Source organism: Anomalospiza imberbis, chromosome 3 (genome assembly GCF_031753505.1).
Source record: "Anomalospiza imberbis isolate Cuckoo-Finch-1a 21T00152 chromosome 3, ASM3175350v1, whole genome shotgun sequence".
In the NCBI taxonomy this organism is placed as follows: Eukaryota; Metazoa; Chordata; class Aves; order Passeriformes; family Viduidae; genus Anomalospiza; species Anomalospiza imberbis.
The window spans coordinates 72,445,791-72,466,494 of record NC_089683.1 but is presented as its reverse complement, the minus strand read 5'-3'; the positions used below and the strand labels follow the sequence as shown (position 1 = coordinate 72,466,494).

Below are 20,704 nucleotides of genomic sequence, written 5' to 3'. Positions count from 1 at the left end.
CAATCGTGACGTGCACAGACACAGCTGAGGTCATGAAAGCACAGGGGGGTACCCAAACTGCCAGCAAGCTTTTACAGCCCACAGTGAGGTCTGTGCTTCTGCAGCATCAGACTTTGCGGGCCACCCTGGAGTACCAGCAGTCTGGGTAGTGCAGCATGCGCTGTCTTCCAGCAGCAGCGTGGAGATATTCCTCGCAGGAGCCCAATGCCTGCAGATGATTACAGCAGCGCAGTCAAGGGCGATTAACAGCTGTTTAGCCTGCAGTGAGCTTGTGAAATGAGCACAGTTTATATTACACAGAGACTTCAGGGAGCAGTGGGGAAAGCTGTGACAGGCAGGAGGGATTAACTGCCCGTGTCAGGGGCCATTTCATTTTTCACCTGTTAGATGGCTTTCCTATTACGTCTCCAGCCTGATGTGGAAATTACGCTTGTTCTATGCCTTCAGTTCAATGCCAGATTGGAGGAAATATATGGCTGCCCTAATTCCATGCACTTTCTGATGAGAGATGTAACATCAGTTACTAAACTGCTCACTTCTGCCAGCTCCTGGGGGAAGTGGTACCCCCTGATGCCTGGTAAAAATGTGATGGTTTGGACCAGACTAATCTCTGCTCTGTTGGTATCAAGAGCTGTAAGAGCATCTGTGCTCCTGGAGTCACACTGTGGTACACAAACAAGAAATAATGCAAATTTCCCTTTTTGCAGCCCATGAAAACAAACTTCTGAGTCATAAAACCTTTGAGATAAGTGAGAAATACACATGCAGGGCAATGTTCAGCCAGCTGAGCACACCTCCTGCTGTCCTGTCTTGCAGCCAGCTTCTCATCTCTCCAGTCACAGTGGCACAGAGGCCCCATATCTCAGCTACTTCCTGGTGTTTGGGACATACAACGTCCAGGTGTCTGACCCATCGCTCTTGGAGCCTGTCGTTGCAGAAGGAGGCTGCTTTTACACCTGCTGAAAGCCACTGATGCCAGCAAAATCCTTCCTGTTGTCTCCAGTGACAGCATGAGGGCAGGCACAGACCCAGACAAAAGGTCTGTCTGTCCTTGCCCAGCAAGAAGAACACTTACTGGCACGTTTGCAGCCTGTTTACAGCCCATGCAATCTTGCAGCACTGGCAGTAAATGCACAGGCTGTCAGGTCATACTTTAACTTATTGTGGTCTGAGCAGCCAGGACAAGAACAACTGCCTCCACAGCATGCTGCCAGCAGGCGAAGCTGCTCTTCTGCTTCCGTCTGGGTTTGGTGTTTGAGATAAGTGGCAGCTGGGTTGACCCCAGCTCTGGATGATGAGCCACAAAGAAAGTTATTTCTTTGACAAAAACAATGCCCAGGGCTTATTCTGTCTTCACCAGTGGTGGAACAGTGCTAATTTCTTCAGAATTGGTTCAATCCTAGACATGACCCAGACAATCATATGTAATGCTGCCTCTAAGGAAACAGTCTCATTTTTTCCCAGTTGTGATCCAACCCCACCGCAGGCTGCAGATGTCGAAGGATTTTTGTGATGGGGAAAGGGAACTAGGTGCCTTCATCCAAAGAACTGGACAGGGGGGTGGCCATGGCAGGCAGAAATTTAGATCCATGTCTAGTCGAGGTCCGCTGCAGAAACTCCTTCCTTCCAGTTCTCCCTTCACCTTCCTGAAGCTAACACAGGTGGTCTAACAGGCCAAAAATGGGCCCTGGAAAAAGGCCATCTCTCCCTCTCTTGCTCTCCCTCCCTTTCTTCTTCATTTTTTTCCTTGGTGCTGACTCAGATCTTCAAAGCCTGCCTTGAGCCCTTTCTATACCACAAGGCTAGAGAGAGCTGGCAGTGAGAAAATTCATGAATGTTCATGGCTTCATTTTAAAGATTTTGAAGGGTTGTTGCGCATCAGTGGGCTGACAGAGATGCTCAGGTATAGCTCACTTGGGATCTGTTTATCTACAAAAACAAGCATGCTATTCCCACCAGCTGCTGCGTGAAGGCCGAGGAAATGGAAGATAGGAATGCAATACCTGTTCTTTGATTACTGTGGTTTGTACATCAAGGTTTTATTAGCTTTTTCTGCCCTACTGACTGCTGCCTGCAACTGCCTCACACTTGCCTCCTCTCTAACAGCCCCTCTGCTCACTTTGCTTGCCTTCCTGCTGTCTTTGAGCGAACCTCTTTATTGCCAGCTCCAGTGAGATGATAAAATTTGGCATCTGTTGCTGGAAGTTTCAGGTTTATTAGATCTGTTAAAAATAATCTTTAACTCCGTAATGTGCACAGGGCTGGGTAACGATGGGGAAGCAGAAGGGGCAGCCCCAGTGTCCCTGTGCATACACTGGGTCAGTACTGGGGGCAGTTACCATGGGGTGAGCAGAAGGAGGGGCTGGGAGGTGATTTACAGGCCGGAGAGGTGATTTACAGGCTGGCTGTACACACACATCTCTCCAGCTACCTGTCCATGTGTACTTGCCATGTCTACAGATACATATTCCAGGTATGCATATTCATCTCGGAGACTTTCACGCCTTACTCAATGCCCATGCCTTCTTTTAAGTGCTATTATTCCATGTATTACCCCTATCTTGGTCATTGTGCCAAAGCCTTTGAAGACCAAGGTCAGGACTAGGTCATCTCTGTGATCTTTTCTTTTCCCTTTCTTCTAACCCCAAGCAGTTCTTAGTCCACTGTCTGTGAGCTCTGGGTACTTCATGAGGTTTAGTGCCTTCTGCTAGTCTTACATCGAGCTGTTTTTCCTGTGTGCCTGCATTTAGGCTTCTGCCTTCTACTGAGCTATGGCGAGCTCTTGGCACTCCTCCACAGGGGTCTGCCTCACCTCAATGGATGTACAGGACTTCACCTCCAAAATTAGTTCAATGCTAAAATAAATACCTCCAACTTCAGCCTGTTGAGATCTTGGTTCTTTCTTTCCCCAGGCCTATACAAAAAGGTGTGCATAGAGCAGGTCTCTAATGTGGGAAATAAACAACTTTTATTCTTCCATTGCCCTCCAGCAATTAAAACCTGGAAGAACTGGGATATTTATGGCATGTTTCTCTCCAGTGTGCCCAGATATGTGCTATGGAACTGAAAAGCTGCATTAAACTTTTCACACCAGTGAAAACATGTGTTCCAAAATGTCCTGAGAATGTGGAAATGAGAGATTATCACAGAAAGTGCTTTAAACTTTACACAGAGTGGTCAATGTTGGCAATTTGCATAATAACCCTGGGAAATAAGCTGTTATGCTTCATGACAGCAGCAATAATTACATACTAGAGCTGGTCATTACAAGAGTTAACCACTGATTAATTAGTCTGTTTATATTAAAAAGCAAGGTTGGCTTCAGTAACTAATAAATTGCCTGTGTACAGCTGTGACCAAAAAAATCTCTTGTTAGAAAATTGATTAGGTAATTTTTAAATTGTTTTAATTAAATTTCAGTGATTAGAGTCCCCCAATTTATTTCCCTCATTTTATGGAATGGGGAAGAAATAAACAGGCACTGAGTAAGTAGAGGTGATACGAGGCAACAAAAGTATGATTGGAAACCTGTAGGAAAACAAATATCTGTTGCAATCCTCTTGTCCTGCTAAAGGCTTGTAGGAATCTAGAGAAAATTAGATTTTCATTTTATTTTATTTACTTTGCCTTGTGGAGGCTTGGTGCCTACTTCAGTCCACTTGATGAATTCATAATAGGGACGGAAATGCTCAAACCGGTAAATCTTTCTGTGCTCGCACCATTTATTACGCAAGATATTAGCCAGCCAAGCGATGCTACAGGGGGCGGTTTACAGCTTAATCATAAAGTCTCACATCATAAAGTCTCACAGCTTCACAGTGCCAGGTCCTCTCTGGAAAGTTGCTGTTTGTCTTTTTCTACTTTCCCCTAAGGGGGCCTTACCCTGTGCCCACCCAGAGCTTAGCAAGAGGCAGGGGCAGGGGACAACTGTGCTCGCAAAAGGGGACCAGCACCCACAGAGGCAGCAAGAAGGCTACCTTCCCTGAACCAGGCTCTTAACATTGCCAGCATGACAGATTCAACAAAGCTTGGCAGGAAAGAGAAAGAGAAGTTCTTTTGTTCCTGGAAATTCAGTTATAGGGGGTTGCTGTAAAGGGCCTCCTTAATATGTTGCCGCTCTGTGCATTATCAGCCATTACTGTGCATCCTACTCTTAAAGAGGGCTCTTGAGCTTCCATTGCACAGGGCTTCTGCATTGTCTCCCCTACCCATAAGGTCGCTTTGCTAATGACTTCACTGATCCATACCTCTGCGTGGTTCAATATGCTATTTTCTGCCACACTATGGTGGTGTGGAGCTTAGCTTCGCGACAGAGCCGTGAAGGTATGACACTAAGTTTTGCTGAAATACAGTTGTTTGACAGCATCCTGGCTAAGATTCAGCCTTTAACATATTTGCAGACTACAGTTCCAGAAAGGCAGTAAAGGAATAAAGACGGAAAATTAGAAAAGCAGGAATAATCACATTCTGTTATCATCCAAAGCATTAACTACCTGTACCACACCTAAAATACAGACATATATATATATACACACACATACCCCCCTTGCCCAGTATGAAAACAAAACCACCTAATCCATAAATTCACATCAAAAGTTTCTTCCCATACAAAACATTCAATTACATTCAATTTATATCCATAATCCACCTGTGTGGCTCTGCTAATAACACTTCTTAGAGCCATTTTTCCTTCCTCTTAAGAAAATGTGATTGCTTTTTAATTGAGAAACAGTCTCACTGGGGAATGGCAAACCCAGAGTTATATCCCCTGGAGATTTCAAAGCATGCAATACAATCACTAGCAGTGAGCAGTGTAAATGTGGATCTACTTAATCCCTGTTAATCCCTGGGTTTTTGAGCACACTGGTGTTACAACATTTGCACCTCCCAGCTGAAGCACCCTTGAGTAGACAGATGTGAATACATCAGAAAAAAAGTATGGATGGGTTCAGAGTGAGAAAGGAGAAGGACACTCCAGGAGAAAAGATGAAGGATGCCTGTGCACAGGTGTTTGCTCTCTTGCAAGGGGAAAATCTCCACTTGTCCTTTTCAGCCACTCATTGGGAATCACTGGTGAGTGACTCCTGCTCTTTATTTTCCCCTCAGTGATTAGTCCTGGTGAGAAGCCCCTGATTTTCATGATCCCATGTCTGAGAAGACAACTTTTTTTTTTTTCTATTGGACACAGACCTCGCCTCATGGTCTGGACTGCCAGGGAGCTGGAGTGTGATGGACTGGTGATGAATTTGATGCAATGTCCCATCAGTAACCTTGCTGTGGCTGTTTTCAGCTTGTGTTAGTTGGCACCTACCTCTGGGGCTTTCAGCACAACTTCTCCATTGTGTCCAGCACATCCTCCCTTAGCAGCAGTCTGACTGCCAAGCCCCTGACTTGAAGGAAGAACACTCACTGGAAATGCTCCCTTCCAGCAGAAGAGAAGCGATAGGAAAGGTGGGAGGAGGTGCCGCTGAGATCTGTGATGGCATCAACAGACTCACAGAGCTGCTGCCATGGCCATCCAAGCCCCTTATAGGACACCCAGAGCCAGTGTCCCTGCTCCCCCATGGATACTTTTGCCCTCCCTCAGGCTCCTAGTTATCCCTCTGTACACAGCACCATGGGTAATCCATGTCTCATTTCTCCTTCATTATTAGGCTGCCTTGCAAATGCTTGTTCTTATCGATCCCATTTTCCAGACCCTTTTCTAACACCCCTGCCTCCAGGCAGCCTATTAGACCTCACACAGAAGCTGTCTAGACAAATTCAGAAAAACTTGGAAAGCACTTGGATGGTACCACAAGAGGTTAGGCAGGAAAATTAATCAGGAAATTGCTGTCCATTTCCTCCACAGCACAGCTTGAATAGCGGATTGTAAATAAGGCATGAGATGCACTCCGAATAATGAAGAGAAATGATGAAAAGTATGAAATGGCTGATCATGAGATCACAATTTATTTTGGATGGTGAATGTAGGAGAGGTTCCCAGGCAAAAATTAGTATGCAAGTATGTAGGTACAAGATGAAAGAGGGTATCGTAATACATATGAAAATGGGAATCAAATGAATATTGCCCAGACAATCCTAAGTCTAACCATTCTTATATTCCAAGAGCTTAATTTTGCTGTTTAAAAATCCTCTTACATTCAGAGGATCAACGTCTTATTTTGTTAATCTCTTGTATGGAAATGCTCCCAATGTGGAAAAGAAATTCAGTGACCAATAAAATAGATAAAATAGCATTCTATGTTTTTGTCATTTCATTGATGTTTGACTTGTCTGTATATTGAAGTGTGGGGTTTCAACCACTTTTTTACTTAAGAGCTTTGCTGAGCAAGAAAAAAAATCCCAGGAAAAGCCTAGTCACATAAAAAATGTTCTTTGCTTTTGGTATATTCAGCATTTTTCCTGAGTAAAGTTCACTAAACACTTACATGAATAAAGTAATTTTTTTGTTTAATTGGATTGAGCTTGGAGAGGGAGGAAACCAAATAAATCTATAAGTGAGGGCAGGGAAGGATGGGGAAAATTCTTCAAGGTAAAATGAGAAATGGTAACACTCTCATAGAAATTTCCTATGGCAGAGTATTATTTTTGATGCTGGGTTTTTTTTTCCAGACTCACAGACTTAAAGGCAGAAGTTAGCCTATCTCATTCACAACACATGTCATAGGATTTCATCCAACTGGTCCTGCTTAGGACAGTATCTGAAAGTGCTGAAATTTTCACAGGCAGACTCTGCTCCAGCTGAATGATGGGATGAGGAGGATCCTGGGATAGGCTACAAGATTTCTGTACTATCCCACCAGCTTGGATCCATCCTGTGTCATCACGAGAGGTTTCTTACTTGATTTATTCATCAGCAGTGAATTCAGCACAGACAAAATCCTTTTTGGGTTTGGAGGGTCTGTGAACTAACTGAAGACTTAGATGTCCCATTTGGAGTACCTCATGGGATGAAGTTGGACAAACTTCAATCCTTTGCTTCTTCTTTAAAATTAGAGACCCCATCCCAGCTGAACACAGCCTAACTACCAGTGTCATGCCTTCAGGATAGGTTTGACAGGGGTGGCTCAGATATAGCTTGGGATGAAACAGCAGTGGTTCAGACTGCCATAAGCACTACAGAGTGCCAGGCACAATTTTACACAGCCTCCTGGGCTTTGAGCTGCCATGATTTTATTGCTAGTAGTTTACAAATTATCTGCACCAAGACTAGATCCATTCTGTTTATGATGGCTGCAATTGCAGCCCAGTAGCTTGAGCAGCTTGATCCCTTTTGTTCTTTTAGGTCAGCAATGAGAAGGATAAATTTTCTGCTCTGAGCAGTCTTTCTGCACGATGTCCCACAGCTCAACCTCATCCAGACATACGAAGGAGGGTTGGAGAATGGCTGCCCAGTGTCTACGTGGTAAGCACATCAACACTCACATATTTTTGTGTGCCAATTCATTTCAGGGCTATTGACTTCTGCAGGGATTTAACTTCAGGGTCAACATGAGAGTTAGATGAAAGAAACATTCACTTTGGTGGGCTCCTTTGTAGGGCTGGGAAAGGAGACAAGACTCTTTAATGATAGCAATATTCCCGAGGTGTTGGCAAACCCTGTCAGTCAGCAGGAAGCTTTTGGCGAAAAGCGAAGCAGGAGAGTGAGTGTGATGGTGATACTTGAGTGCTCTGCACCTTTTAGTTACTACCTGTGAACGCACTTAGGTAGGTCTTGAAGACTAGTGTCCTCATTACAAGATCAGAAACTGCCAGTGTGCATGTCATGTTGGTAACCCCAGGGGAGAAATCAGAGACTGAGCTGGAATGAGAACTTCTCACCTTCACAAGGATTCATCCACCAGAGCAGGATGGAAACACATCTACAGTGTGCTGTGATTTGACACAACAAGCACAGCTACTGCCCAGGCTGGGCACAAACTGTGGTTGGAGAGGGAGTCAGGATGCAGACTTGTTAATCTAGCACATCTCAAAAGCACTATAAAAATAGGAGATATCTTATTTACAAATGAGACCTTATTTTTAGCACTGGGGAGAAAGGAAGTGCAGAAGGCTGCGACACTGCTGTTCACACTTGTTCATTTACCCAGGCTTCCTCAGAGAGACCAGCAGCTAGCACAGGCTACTAGAGGAGGCTTGCAGTAGGAGAGCCAGTTTACACAATTTGCTTAGGAAAAAAGACCTTTTGTAGCAGTCAGAGCAGCACAAAACTTGTTGTTCTCCACTATGGGGTGAGCTATCTCAGGCAAATGCTACCTATTGAACGAGGAGATGAAAAGGACCAGATGGAAAGACAAATTTCCTTTTCTAGGATCCAAGAGAGTGGGCTGATGCTGTTGCAAGTGGAGATGAAGGCTGAGTTGGAGAGAGAGGATCTGGCTGCAGATCTAAATTTTTTTGGGTGGAGGGGGAGAGATGTGCTGGCCCAAATGTTCACACAGAAACTGTAGGATGAAGAAAGCTAAAGGTACTTTTAAATGTAGTTCTGACCTTCAGCACAGTAACACCTGCCTTCCATCTGTGTCCTTAAGTCAAGATGTTCGTGCCTTAAAAAATCACAGATGAGAACACCCCACCCTACATTACAGTGAGAGGGTGGTATTCACTTATTGACCATGGCAGTCCAGCTGACAGAACATCTCCCTGGCAGCACTCAGGCCCATCCTCCCTCACTGGGTCCATCCCCTAGATGAGGACAGTCACAGCTCACAGATATATCAGCCTTCTCTTTGCCTGTGATGTGCCATTCCTCTCTGTCCCCGTCTTCTCCTTTACTCCAGATCTTCCAACCTTGTCCATTACCCTGGACCCTCCCCAACACTGACTGTTCCTTGCCTCTGCACCTTCCTGGAACCCTTGAAATCTTTTCTCAACAACTCCCGTGTCCCCACAGGGTCATTCCAATCACATCTCTGCAGCTGGGAAGCTTTTCACTCCACGCTCTCGACGATTGGCAGTATTTCCGTGCTGCCCATTGTCCAGCACCGACACAGGCTGGAGTGCTCCCCTCCCCCTCTCCCGAGATAGCCACACTTCAGAGGCAGCTGCACGGCTTTTTATAGATGGGACTTAATGCCACTTGACGGACCACAGCGCTATTTTTGTGCCAAGTTAGCACAGCCTTGGTATTCTGCGTGTGCGAGCGCTTCGCCCAAGACTAGTTGCTGAAATATAAATACCACTCAACCAAAGTTATTTAGAACTTCAGTTGGATCGACCTGATCTAAGCCAATTATTTTCCCCGACAGAATTAATTAGACTGCATATGAAGTGAGTGAGATGTGAAAGACAGGTCTGCAGAATTACTTATTCCATTAACAGTTGGTTTGGAAAAAAAGAGGCTCTGTCCTTGACTTGGCTGTGCCACAGCCTCATCAAGAAGAAGGAAATCAGAGTTTTCACATGGGAAGCTGCTCTGCTGGCAAACACAGTTCACTTGGTGTTAGTTTGCATCAACAAGCTCCCTGCTCTCTTATATTCATGAAGATAAGGGCTGGCTGTGCAAATGCAGTTGCAGAATCCAAACTCCCTCCCTGCTCAAAACAACTGTTGCTCAGACCTCTGTGGAACTAATTTATTGCCAGAGAGAGTGAAATGTAAATAGTTGCAGCAGGTACGCGAGCAGGCGTTTCTTCACTGAGTATTACTTGGAGAAGAGCCAATCGGTGCCTGTACACAGAGCTGGAGGGAGCAGCTTTTCAAACATAAGAGAACAGTAGGACTGGCTTTAAAAGCAATGATTATTTTATGGGAATTACTCTAGCAAGGTGGGCAGGGACTGAGAAACTCATTTTTTCAAGATCGAAAAACACACTCAAGTTTCCTTGGGACTCATTCCTCCAACAGAGCTCAAAAAAAAAAAAAAAAAAAAAGACAGCAGCTCTGCAGCTCCAGTTTTATATGAGTAGTGGGTTTTGGGGTGACAAACATCCCAGTAACTTAGCACAGACAAAGTCTATTTTTCTTTTAAACACAGACCATGACGAAAAAGATGCAATTGAGACATAAGGCTAGGGCCAGTTTCCCATCCTCTGCACAGGGAGAGGTGTTCACACCATCTCACCAAGCCTCCCTGTGCCCATGTCATGGCTGCTCCAATAACAGAAGCCTGGTTGCACCAGGGCCTGTAGGGATTGGGGAACCATCCCCAGCCCCAAGAACCAACATTTTACATCTCACAGCCAGTGAACTCTGGCCCTCTGCATCTGCCATCCTCTCTGACAAAATGCACCAGGGCCTTTCCTGTGTAAATCACCGTCCCTGATGTTACAGCCAAGGGATTCTCTCTTGTGACAGATCAGTCACTTGCATCCTGTTTTTTCTAAGGCCAGCTTCTTTTCAAACTCAGAGCCTAGGTGTCCAGCCTAGGTGTCCAGCCTTATGGGGAGCGAGGCTGGGACACCACCTTGTCCCTGCAAACAGCTTCACCTCTTTCTCCACCAGCTCTTCAGGTCTAACTCCTCAAGAGTGGGTTAATATGGAAAAAAGGATGACCTACAGAACACCTAATAGTTATAAAACATATTGCACATAAACTGCAACACCATCACCTAGACTTCAGGGCAGACCCCTCCACAGCGACAGGACTGCCCCTGCCACCTCTGCCGGATCAGACAGAGTTTGGGACTCTGCTGTGATACAGCGGAAATTAAAGGTATTAGTTCCTATTTTGTGGGGTTATTTTAAGCACCATTATCCTGTTTCTTGAAATACATTAATGCTTTGCAGTTAACTGTGCTTTGGAGAGAAGGAATGGACTATATAGTTTCCCAGAATCTCTCCCCAGTTCCATAGCCTGGCTTGAGAAAGAGATCAGAGCAATCTTGAGAGGTGCTTGACTCCATTTCATACACCCTTTTACCTGCTCTGGGAGGCTTTCAGTGAAGGTAATTCTGCAATATCCTTCTCCTCCCCATGTTCAGAGTTTACAGCTCTCCTACAGGCTGTAGGATATTACAGGAGATTACACCTAATCTTAGGGTATGTTTCTATATATTACGCCAATTATTTCTCATCCTGCCAGCAGGAGACAAGCAGGAAAGTAAAAAACAGCTCTCTGTGTATTGAAAGCTTTGTTATTCCCTTCAGTTATCTACTTTCTAGACAAAACCAAACCCACTTATCTTGTGCCTTCTGAAACTTTTCCTTTTTTCACTGATTTGCCCAGATTGTCTCTGACATGATATCCAAATCTGGCCACATTGCACCAGGTGGGATCTCAGCGCTGGGTGAAGTGGCATAAGTAGCTCTCACACTCTCTGCCTGCTAACACCTCCTACTCAAAGATTCACCTTTCTCAAAACATCAACATATTATTGGCTTGCTCAGTTTGCAGTAAGCCAAAACCCCAGCTCTGGTTTTTCTGTACTGCTTTCTCAGCATTTATTGTGCAATCTGTTTTTATGCATTTGATTTCAATGTGTAATACTTCCAACTTTTCTCAAAATAATTCCATCTCACTGGGTCCAGACCATTCCTCCAGCTCATTGAGATCAGTCTTTTTCTTTTTATGCCCTCCAATCTCATTATAGCTCCTTCCCAGCTGGGTGTCTGCTGCACATGAAGTCTCTTCCATCATCCACCATGATAATGAAGACAGTGAACAGAAATAGTCCCAAGGAAAAAATTTCCCTGCAGAATCCAACTTGAAATGCCTTCTCATTTTGACAAGAGACGATTGCAAACCAGTCAGTACAGTTTTTTCAAGCACTTCAATGAGACTTCATGGCAATTTCTTTTCTAATGAAGATGCACCCAAAAAAAGCATCGAATACTTCAAACACCTCTTCACCATGCTTTATTTGTTCTCTGTGTCCATTAAGTAATGGAGCTACAACTCCCTTTGCCTCACTCCTGCTTCTCACACAGTTAGGAGAATTGTTTTTGTTGTTTTCTTGCCTTGTTTTTACTATTTGCGAGACTCCTTTTTTTTTTAATTTCAAGTAATGACACACTCCTGATGCAGCTATATAGGGTTTACTGTAGATTCTATTGCTTGTCTGCACTACTTCACTTGTAATATAGCCATCAGCTTTCTGCACTTCTTCGCTTAGAATTTCTTCCTGAGACTCTGCCTAACTGCTCTCTGAATTTGCTGAAATCTGCTTTTTTTATTTTAAGACCAGATTTTCATTCTGTCACACTTAGATCCTGATTTGTTCTTTGTCCTCAGTTTTAGTGGAAGATGAAACAAGATGCAGAGAATGTCTAATTCTAATTTCCTATATTTCCCCTCTCCAGGGAAGAGATGGATGGGCAGGATCCTGTGCTTGATCTGTAGCTAAAGGACTTTGACTGAGTTGTAAACCTAGTAGTTTTTGTGAGCACACCAAAGAAAAGGGGGAGGGAAGGGAAATCCTGTTAATCAAGGCAAGGGCAGATTAATTGACATATGAGAGAGTTATATTTTAATTTGTTCTTTGAGAGATGGACATGACTAGCAGCAATCTAGGATTACTGGATAACTTGAGCAGCTGTCAGAATGGACAGAACATCATTTACTACATCCAAATCAGCTATCAAGGGAAAGAAATTTGGAATTAATCTAGTAGGATCAGAAATCATCCAGCGACTTCAACAATAGATGTGAAACACTTATTCTAACATAGCATTAAAATTAGAAATTAAAATCACTAAGGAAGTCAGGAAATTTGCTGAGCATGTACCCTTGGCTCACTTTGCATAGCAGTGCCCTCAAAGGAGGAGGCACAGAGTTTTTGGTGCCTGTTAACATATCACTGTCACTGTGATGGATGAGAGAAGCTCTTGGTGTGGGAATTCAGGGGAATAAGAAAAGTGTTGACTTTTTCATTTTCTTAATGAATAAGTGTTAAATACTGCAAAAAGAGGTTTAGAAATATTTCAAAACCTAATTTTACTATTTTATCACTTTATAGAGGAAGAATCGCATATGTGACTTTCTCAGGAACACTGGCAATGAGCCACATCACAAAAATACTTCTTTGCACATACATCAAGAAGAGGCCAAGTGCATTTTGATATATTTATTAATTCCTCCTAGACACTACAGCCACTGCTTGAGTGAGGATCACAAGCCTTACCCTGAAAGCTGTTGAGTAGCATCAATAAAATTCAGAAAGAAATGTAGATGGTCAGTGACTTAACTCCGTTACCTGGAAATTTTGACAACCACTTATGCATCTGGATACGTTTATAAACCTCAACATCCTTCTCCCTAGCTCTAGCACCAAGGTTTTTTCAGATAAGGGTCTCAAATATCTGAGCAGAGAAAGGTTGTTTCACTTTGGAGTGAAAATAAGTGGAAATGTGGTCTCCTTCCAGATTTGGAAATGCTTCTTCAGTGGTGACAGAGCACCTTTAGCAAACCTCTCAGCTGAGCTACAAAAAGGTTGGTTGGGGTTTTTCAAATCAGCTGTACTAATTTGGAGTAAGGAGTAACCTAGCTTTCTGAGGCAATTGCTTTCCTGTTGTCTTTCTCTATCTCTCTTTCAGAGGCCAGGTTTGCAAGCAGCTTGACCTGTTTCTCATTTTCATGCCAAATTACTCCTTCACTTCATCCTCTCCTCCAGGCAGAAAGAGGAGTATGTGGAGGAGACTGTCAGGCTGATGTTTCCTGACAGTCCTACAAAGCATTACTGCTTTCTAAGGAAAATAAAGGCCAGCCAGACTGCCTTGCAAACAAAAGGCCTGCCTCAGGAGGCTGCCCGCCCAAAGGATGGGGCAGAGCAGAACTGATCCAGCAGCCACTTCCCTGGAATCACAGGCTTAGCCAGAGCGGCACTGGAGGGAGGGAGCTGCAAAAGCTTTGGCAAGCCCCAAACCGTTCAGTCTGGCTGTGGTACAGTGGCACCAAGCCACTTCTGCAGCCCAGCTCCTCAGGCCTGCCCGGACACAGACGGCAAGAGGATGGAAGGATGTGCTGCTCATGGCTGGTCTGAGCCTGTCCTTGGCTCTACTCACAGCTGGAGTGCATTTGGTCACCCAGTCCTGCTAAATGGACTGCCAGCCACGCTCAGCCACCGTTAATTTATAAGAGAGACAAGGCCACCTAGACCGTGAACGCACACCGTGAGCTGCAGCTCTGTATTTACGTGACATTGACAGTGGGTCATTCTGAGGGCATGGGCCCCTAGAGAAGTTGTCAACCCTAAGATCAGAAGTGAAGTTACAGTCATGTGTGTGCTTGCAGGCTCTGCTGAGCGTGAGGAACTAACCTCGCTTTCCTTTTGCCGCAGAGTAAGGGCATGGATGTGAAATATCACTCTAAACTAGCTGACAAGCTTCAGGTTGGCTCCCCAGCTTGTTCCTGCTAGGATGCTTATTTGCCTTTATCCTCTGGGTCCTTGGGTTTGATGCTTGCTCCTCTTGTAGAGTAATTTGCATTTTGGTATATGATTCCAAGAAAGAATAATAGCATCTTACATGTGTAAATGAGTATAAAGTGCACCAGGGAAGAGAGAATTAGTCCCTTATCTTTTGAAAGAATATCAAAAAAACAGGGGAAAATTTGGACTTCAGCCAAAGGATATTTCCTCATTTTGAATCTAAAATGCTAAGAGAATTGTATTAAAAAGGATAATGATGGAAGAAAAAAGCTTTAGCTAAGGTTGTGTTGCTAAATATTCAAAATCACCTTCTGCACAAAATCTTACCCCTTCAAAAATCCTCTGAAATTAAGATAATGTATTCATTACAGTACTCAAAAGATTTCCATTTCAATTTATTGTCAAGGTTGAGAGGTTCTGAATAGGACTCCTGGGGAAAAGGGCAAGTTCTCTATTAAAAAGATAGGACTTTACTGCCTGTAAGTCATTTTCAAACACTGACTAATTTAGCCACAGAGTAACACGGTGGCATTGTGTTACTTAGGATAGCTGTGATTCCCCTTGCAATTCCCATTTCATAGTGGGAAGCTGAGGAACAGCTGTTGAACACTTTCTTCAAAGCAACAATCAATGGCAAGGCAAGTCTTGGAGAGGATTCCTAGACTCCAACTATGAGCATGATATGAATACTTCACACAGGTCATCAAGAGCTTTCCTAAATGCTTTCCATGCAGTCAGAATAATCCTAATTGTGCCTTCTGGCAGTGAAAGGGTGAGTAACTCTCTCAGGGGGAGGAAGAACAGTTTCTTCATGTGTGACTCATATGGACCATTTGGATCCAAATGGGGTTTTTTTGGGGGGAGGGGATGTTGGCTGGGTTTTTTTTTGGAGGAGGAGGGGGTTGGGGTTAGGGATTGTTTTGCATTAACGAAAAGCAATAGCCACTCACACAAAATATGTAGATTCCTAGAAAATCCATTTGACTGGCTGCAGTATCCATTGTTGCCCTTCCCTCATGGAGAAGACTCATCCTGACTCCTGAGCAGAGGTTTCTGTGCAATAAGCTGACTCCTCATGGGTCTCTGAGCCTAGAAGTGCAAACTGGAGGGAGACTGTGGCACCAAAATCAGTTCTGTGATGAGAAAATTTTGTAAACGGCAGCTCTGGAAGCTGATGGCTCAGTCTCCTATACATTGGACAATGAGGAGGATGCATTCAAAGTTGGAGTTTGTCCAAGAATTATGCAGTAGCTATGCACTGAGAAAAAAATCAACCTACAGACAAGGAGGTTTTGATTTCCTTAAAAAAAAAAAAAGGCTGCCATTTTAGGTCAAGAAAAAACTGTGGGACATGTATGAGTGTGGCTTCACCACATAACGTTCTAGTCAAGGTGAGGCATCTGTCTCTGTTCAACTATTATTACATCAAGCTGAGGAGGAAAAATCTCCAAGAGCCCTTGAATAAGTCTTTAAGAATAAAAGACACTTGTGCAAGTGACAGTCTCTAGGGAACAGACTCTGTAGTAATGGTCTCTCTCCAGGAGCAGGAAGGAGTTTTGAACAGAAAGGCCCAGAGAAAATCTTGCTGAAGGATCTGAACCCCATACAGTGGAGGATCTTGATTTCAGCTGGGGGACATCTTACATAGACTTAATGATGAAAAGAGAGAAAGGGACTTTCCATCAACTCTTAGAGTTTAAGGCTGGAATTAACTCTAGCAGGTTAACCTCCTGCACTTCTAGGTCTATGGATTGTGCCCAGTTCCCCCTTGCTGATCCTGACCATGTATATCTGACAGTGCACGTTGTGTCCAGGTAAGGCTTCAACTGACTTTTGACATGAAGGAAATATCTGGACCAGTCAGATGAAAGGTTTATTTATTTATTTGTTTGTTTGTTTGTTTGTTTCCAGTTTGCTAGAGGTAGAAGGTTAGGAGAAAAACTCATGGCCTAAATCAGCAGAGACTCCCTAGCCTCTGAGATTAGTCTACTAAGAAAATAACTAAACACACGGGACTGGAACACACTGAACTGTGTTTCCACAGACATTGTTTAGTCAGATCCAATCTGATTTTATGAGTCACTACCACTTCTGTGGTGCAAACAAATGGCCAAGTGGAAGTGGATGGAATTCCAATGGCTTTGCTAAGGTGAAACCTACATTCCCCAGACTTGGATTTGACTAAATGCACATGAGATTGATAAGTATTCTACAAAGAAAACAGCAGCATTACATTTGAGGATGGCCCATCCCTGGAGTTGTTCAAGGCCAGGTTGGATGGGGCTTTGAGAAACGTGGTCTAGTGGAAGATTCTCTGCTTATGGCAGGGGGCTTGGAACTATGTTATCCTTAAGATCCCTTCCAGTCCAAACCTTTTTATCATTCTATGAAATTGTTCTGCCAGATCTCTGATGAACACTCAATCAAAGTTGTGCATGCTAAAAAAAAACAACATTGAAAGGATGTTCCCTACAGGTAGACAGAGCATTAATGAAATGAAGTATTTTCCTCAAATTATGCCCAAGGAGAAATTAATTACTGGGGGAATGAGGGAAGAAAAGGATCTCTCCCTTCTGCAGTCTCAGGATACTGTGCTATTTTTGCCTCTTGAAATCTAATTTCCATGAAACATTTCTGCAGAGTGCATATTTTCTAAACACAAGTTCCTTAGCAGCCTTGCTAATATAAATGCCGTAATTCCAGAATAAAGAGACAGTGCCCTGCTCCAAAGGCCTCTGACTGGGAAAGGCTGTATTTCAAAGGGATCCTACCACTGCCAATGTCATGGCATTGTAAGTAACCGTTACCCAAGTGGGAGTCAGACTGACAGAGGGAGGCTTAAGCTTCCCAAAGGTAGGTGGTGGGGATGGTGTATATTAACTCCAGGGGTATAGGCTTAGTTCATGCCCAGAATACAAATACAAATCCATTCTGATTTTTTTGTCCCCTGCTGGCTCATGCTGATGCCAGATTCTGGCATAAAACTGTGAACAGCATTTTCTTGCAGTTGGTTTCAGTCGGGGGAGTTTACAATAATGATGATGTAGCTTGCAAAGCATTCCTAGAATTATGTGTATGCTTCAAGCAGTGCTGCTTCAATTCTCCCTGCTTCTCCAACTTGCCTTCAATATCCTTTTTTATCCCATCTGCACCACTTTCCCACCCCTCCTGACACCCAGCAGATATTAGAAAAACACTTGGGCTTTTTCCCAATCAGCCTTGTATTCAGAACAGAAGAATAAGTGCCTCAGATGGGCACACTGAGATAGGGCCAGCCCCAGTGAAACATCTGCCTGAATACACTGAGAACACTCCCCCTGCCAAAGGGCTGCAGGTACAATTCTGCCCCTGAGAAGTGGGATCTAGGCTCAGGTCCTGCTCCTGAAACCACCACAACAGTGTCACCCCCTCAGCAGGAGCGTCCTGGCTGCTGCTGTGGGAGATGCTGCCTCACACCCCCAGCATATCTGTGTAGTGGGCTGGACCACAGACTTGCTTTTTCCCAGGAGGATTGCTGCTAATTATCCGCAGTGAAGAACAAAACCCTGCGTGGTTTTATCTTTGAAGACAGAGAGATGCATGACAGAACCCTGTTTCCAGCACTTCTTTTTGGGCTACTTGATCTCCTGATTCTGTCCCCACACCACCAGCCTGTGGTGCCATCCCACACCTTCTGTCATGGCAATGGAAGGGAAAACCAGTACAGGGGACTGGTATGGGCTTGAGAAATCATCTGCTCTTCATCCCATCATCTGTCATTCTTTTAATGCAGTACTTCCACGCCTGCTTGAGGTTTAGGCTTGTCATCATCAGCCAGTCTTGTCCCCACAGGTGAAAGCCTTTCTGCTGGTATGCACAATATGGCAAGAGGTACAGCAGAGGTGCCAATTTCTACAGCAGGCAGGTGAGGCAGCCCTCACTCATGCCTCAGTTTCTGAAGAACCTTTGGCCAAAGAAGAGAGGAAGGGAAAACCTTCTTCATTGCTACTATCAGAGTGAGAGTAAAACAGAATTTGGTGGTGCATATTCTATGAAGCTGGTATTAACCCTGGCAGGAGCAACAAGACAATTAATCCTGGCAGGAGCAACAAGACAATGCTCAGAGCCCCTGCAAGTTGTTTTCCATTCTTAGGGGAAGTGGTGTCAATCTTCTGTGTCCTTGATGGATCCCTGATCACTGAGTAAAGCCTCAGAAGAGTTTGATTTTCATGGATGCTGTAAGCCTCAGAAAACCGGAGATTGTGCTCTGCCCAGAGCTTTGACTTTATTTGACTCAAGAATTCCCCCCCTCTGGAATTTCTTTCAGTGCCTGACTCCCAACACCTTTTGAAGTGATGCTGGAGACTTCCTCTGCTGCCTCCATTCCCAGTTTCTGTGGCCTTCTTGCTCTCCTCTCCCAAGTGTGCAAACTCCCCTTGCTCACACTATTCTCTTAGAATGCCCCCAGTTTTGGGCACTGAATGACCACTGTTATTCCTGTTCTTTGCCTGTGAAGAGGTCTTACTCTTTCCTTAAAGTTCTTGGAAGAAACATCTTATGCTCCTTAATGCCAGAAGAAAGTGTGAAATATTACCTATATTGTCTTAATGCCTCAGAGGCTCATTTACAGACCCACTACAACAGCACAGCATTAATCTAGACGTACATGGCATCTTGACTGTCATCATGGGCTATAATGTGCTGAACTTTGTGAACACAGCAGTTTTCCTGCTCTCCTTGGTTGTATAACCAACAGCCTCTGTGCAGAGCAAACTCAGAGGCATGGCTGTATGTGAGAGCAGTGCCTCCGTTCTCCTTCAGGTCACGGGAGAGAAGACATGCAATAAAGGGATTTTGCCATTCGGATTCATCTGGCCAGTGCGCCATGTCCTCAGAAAACATCTTCCCTCCAGGCTGTGCCAGCCATGTCCTACCTGGGTCCACATCACTTGCGTTCGGGATGAGTCACCAGGCCCTTTGCAGGCATGTTTCCAGCCTGCCAGGCACCCAGGGCTCAGGCTTTCCTTAGTGCAGAACATTCCCAGACTCACAAAAAACTCTCAGCATGTGACACCACTTCCTCTCTCTGGGAACAAATAACTCAACGCGTGTGTTCAAAGTGGGACTCTTGCAGTCTCTTCAGTGTCTCTGCACAGAGCAGGACTGAACCACACACAGGTGGGATGGTGCAGAGAGATTTGTGCGCAGACAATTGCCTTGCTCCTCTCTGGAATGTTCCTCTCCCCACTGCAGGATATCTCAGGTGCCCCTGAGGTGCGTCCTAGACCCACACCAGAAAGTGTGTCAGAGTGCAAATTGAACAGGAGCCTCCTTGGAGGGGACTGCAGGGGAAGCTGAAAGAGTAAAACGCATGTCTGGAGGACACTATCCTCACTCATAGATCAGAGACCTCCTTGAGAGCAGAACCAAAGTGAGAGCAAAGTTCCTGTGAAACACTCATGACAACATTTTCTAAAATCTATGCTATGCTCTCCAGTTCAGTTTCTTACAAACAATCCCATTTAGAGGCATGAATTGTAAAGTGCCAGTGGATGGCTGTCGGAAAATGGGATTTTTGAATTTCAATGAACTTTCAAAGCAGACTTACTGCTCAAGACAAATGCACACCTTTCCTCCTCTTGAAGCTGTAAGAGAATGAAATCCAGGTGTCAGACAGACAAGTTGATCTGAAAATGCCCTAAAACCGAGAATCCCAGCCCTAGCTTCAAAACTACCCACAAAAACTAGTTTTATTTTCCCTTTCATTATTGTTTATCTCACTTATTAAAATTCTGCTGATACCTTCAGCAGCATATGAACTGGCCAAGTCTCTTTTTTTAAATCTCTCTGCAGAAACAGAAGGAATACTCTTACTCTTGTTAAAAGCAGCAGTGCAGGTGCTTCCTGTAGATAAGGTAAAAAAGCAACTTCAAATATTAGTAACAATTTATGGGGGATATGGCTGAATTTTTAATAGCTGAGTACCAGAAACAAGTTCTGGGATATGAGTACATATTTAATATTCGTCTTTATTTGAGCACAAAAATATTCATTCAGAGACAGGTTAGATGATGGGATTTCTCCATTGTAAGGAAAAAAAGGGGCCAAGGTTATGTTCAGTTCCATCCGATGTGAGCATCTGGTTTGTTTTTGTATTACAAGATCAAACAATATTAAAAATGTCCATTTTGGAGATAGCCGCGGAATTCCAGCAATGACAAGAGGCCACTAGGGAAACAGACTCATTTCTTAAAAGATATAAAGATGGTTGCTCTGAATCATTCAGCACCTCACCTGAGGCAATGAGCTACGGCAGGGTACAGGCCTGCCCACAGCCACCAGTCGAATCAGGCCCACCCAGCATGGAGGAGCAGCACCAAAACCACGCTGCTTCTCCACCTCACCGCACCCACAGT

At 44.3% G+C, this 20,704-nt stretch overlaps 2 long non-coding RNA genes across 2 annotated transcripts in view; both read left to right on the top strand.

Moving 5' to 3' along the window:
* Positions 1-13,736, top strand: part of LOC137471073 (uncharacterized) — a 56,315-nt gene extending 42,579 nt beyond the window's left edge. The window contains exons 2-3 of the long non-coding RNA XR_010997391.1: positions 13,306-13,372; positions 13,477-13,736. This is a non-coding gene — a long non-coding RNA (uncharacterized lncRNA). The remainder of the gene's footprint in view (positions 1-13,305; positions 13,373-13,476) is intronic.
* A 324-nt stretch (positions 13,737-14,060) lies between these two features.
* LOC137471082 (uncharacterized) overlaps positions 14,061-20,704 on the top strand; it is a 35,147-nt gene continuing 28,503 nt past the window's right edge. Inside the window, exons 1-2 of the long non-coding RNA XR_010997394.1 lie at positions 14,061-15,008; positions 17,013-17,162. This is a non-coding gene — a long non-coding RNA (uncharacterized lncRNA). The remainder of the gene's footprint in view (positions 15,009-17,012; positions 17,163-20,704) is intronic.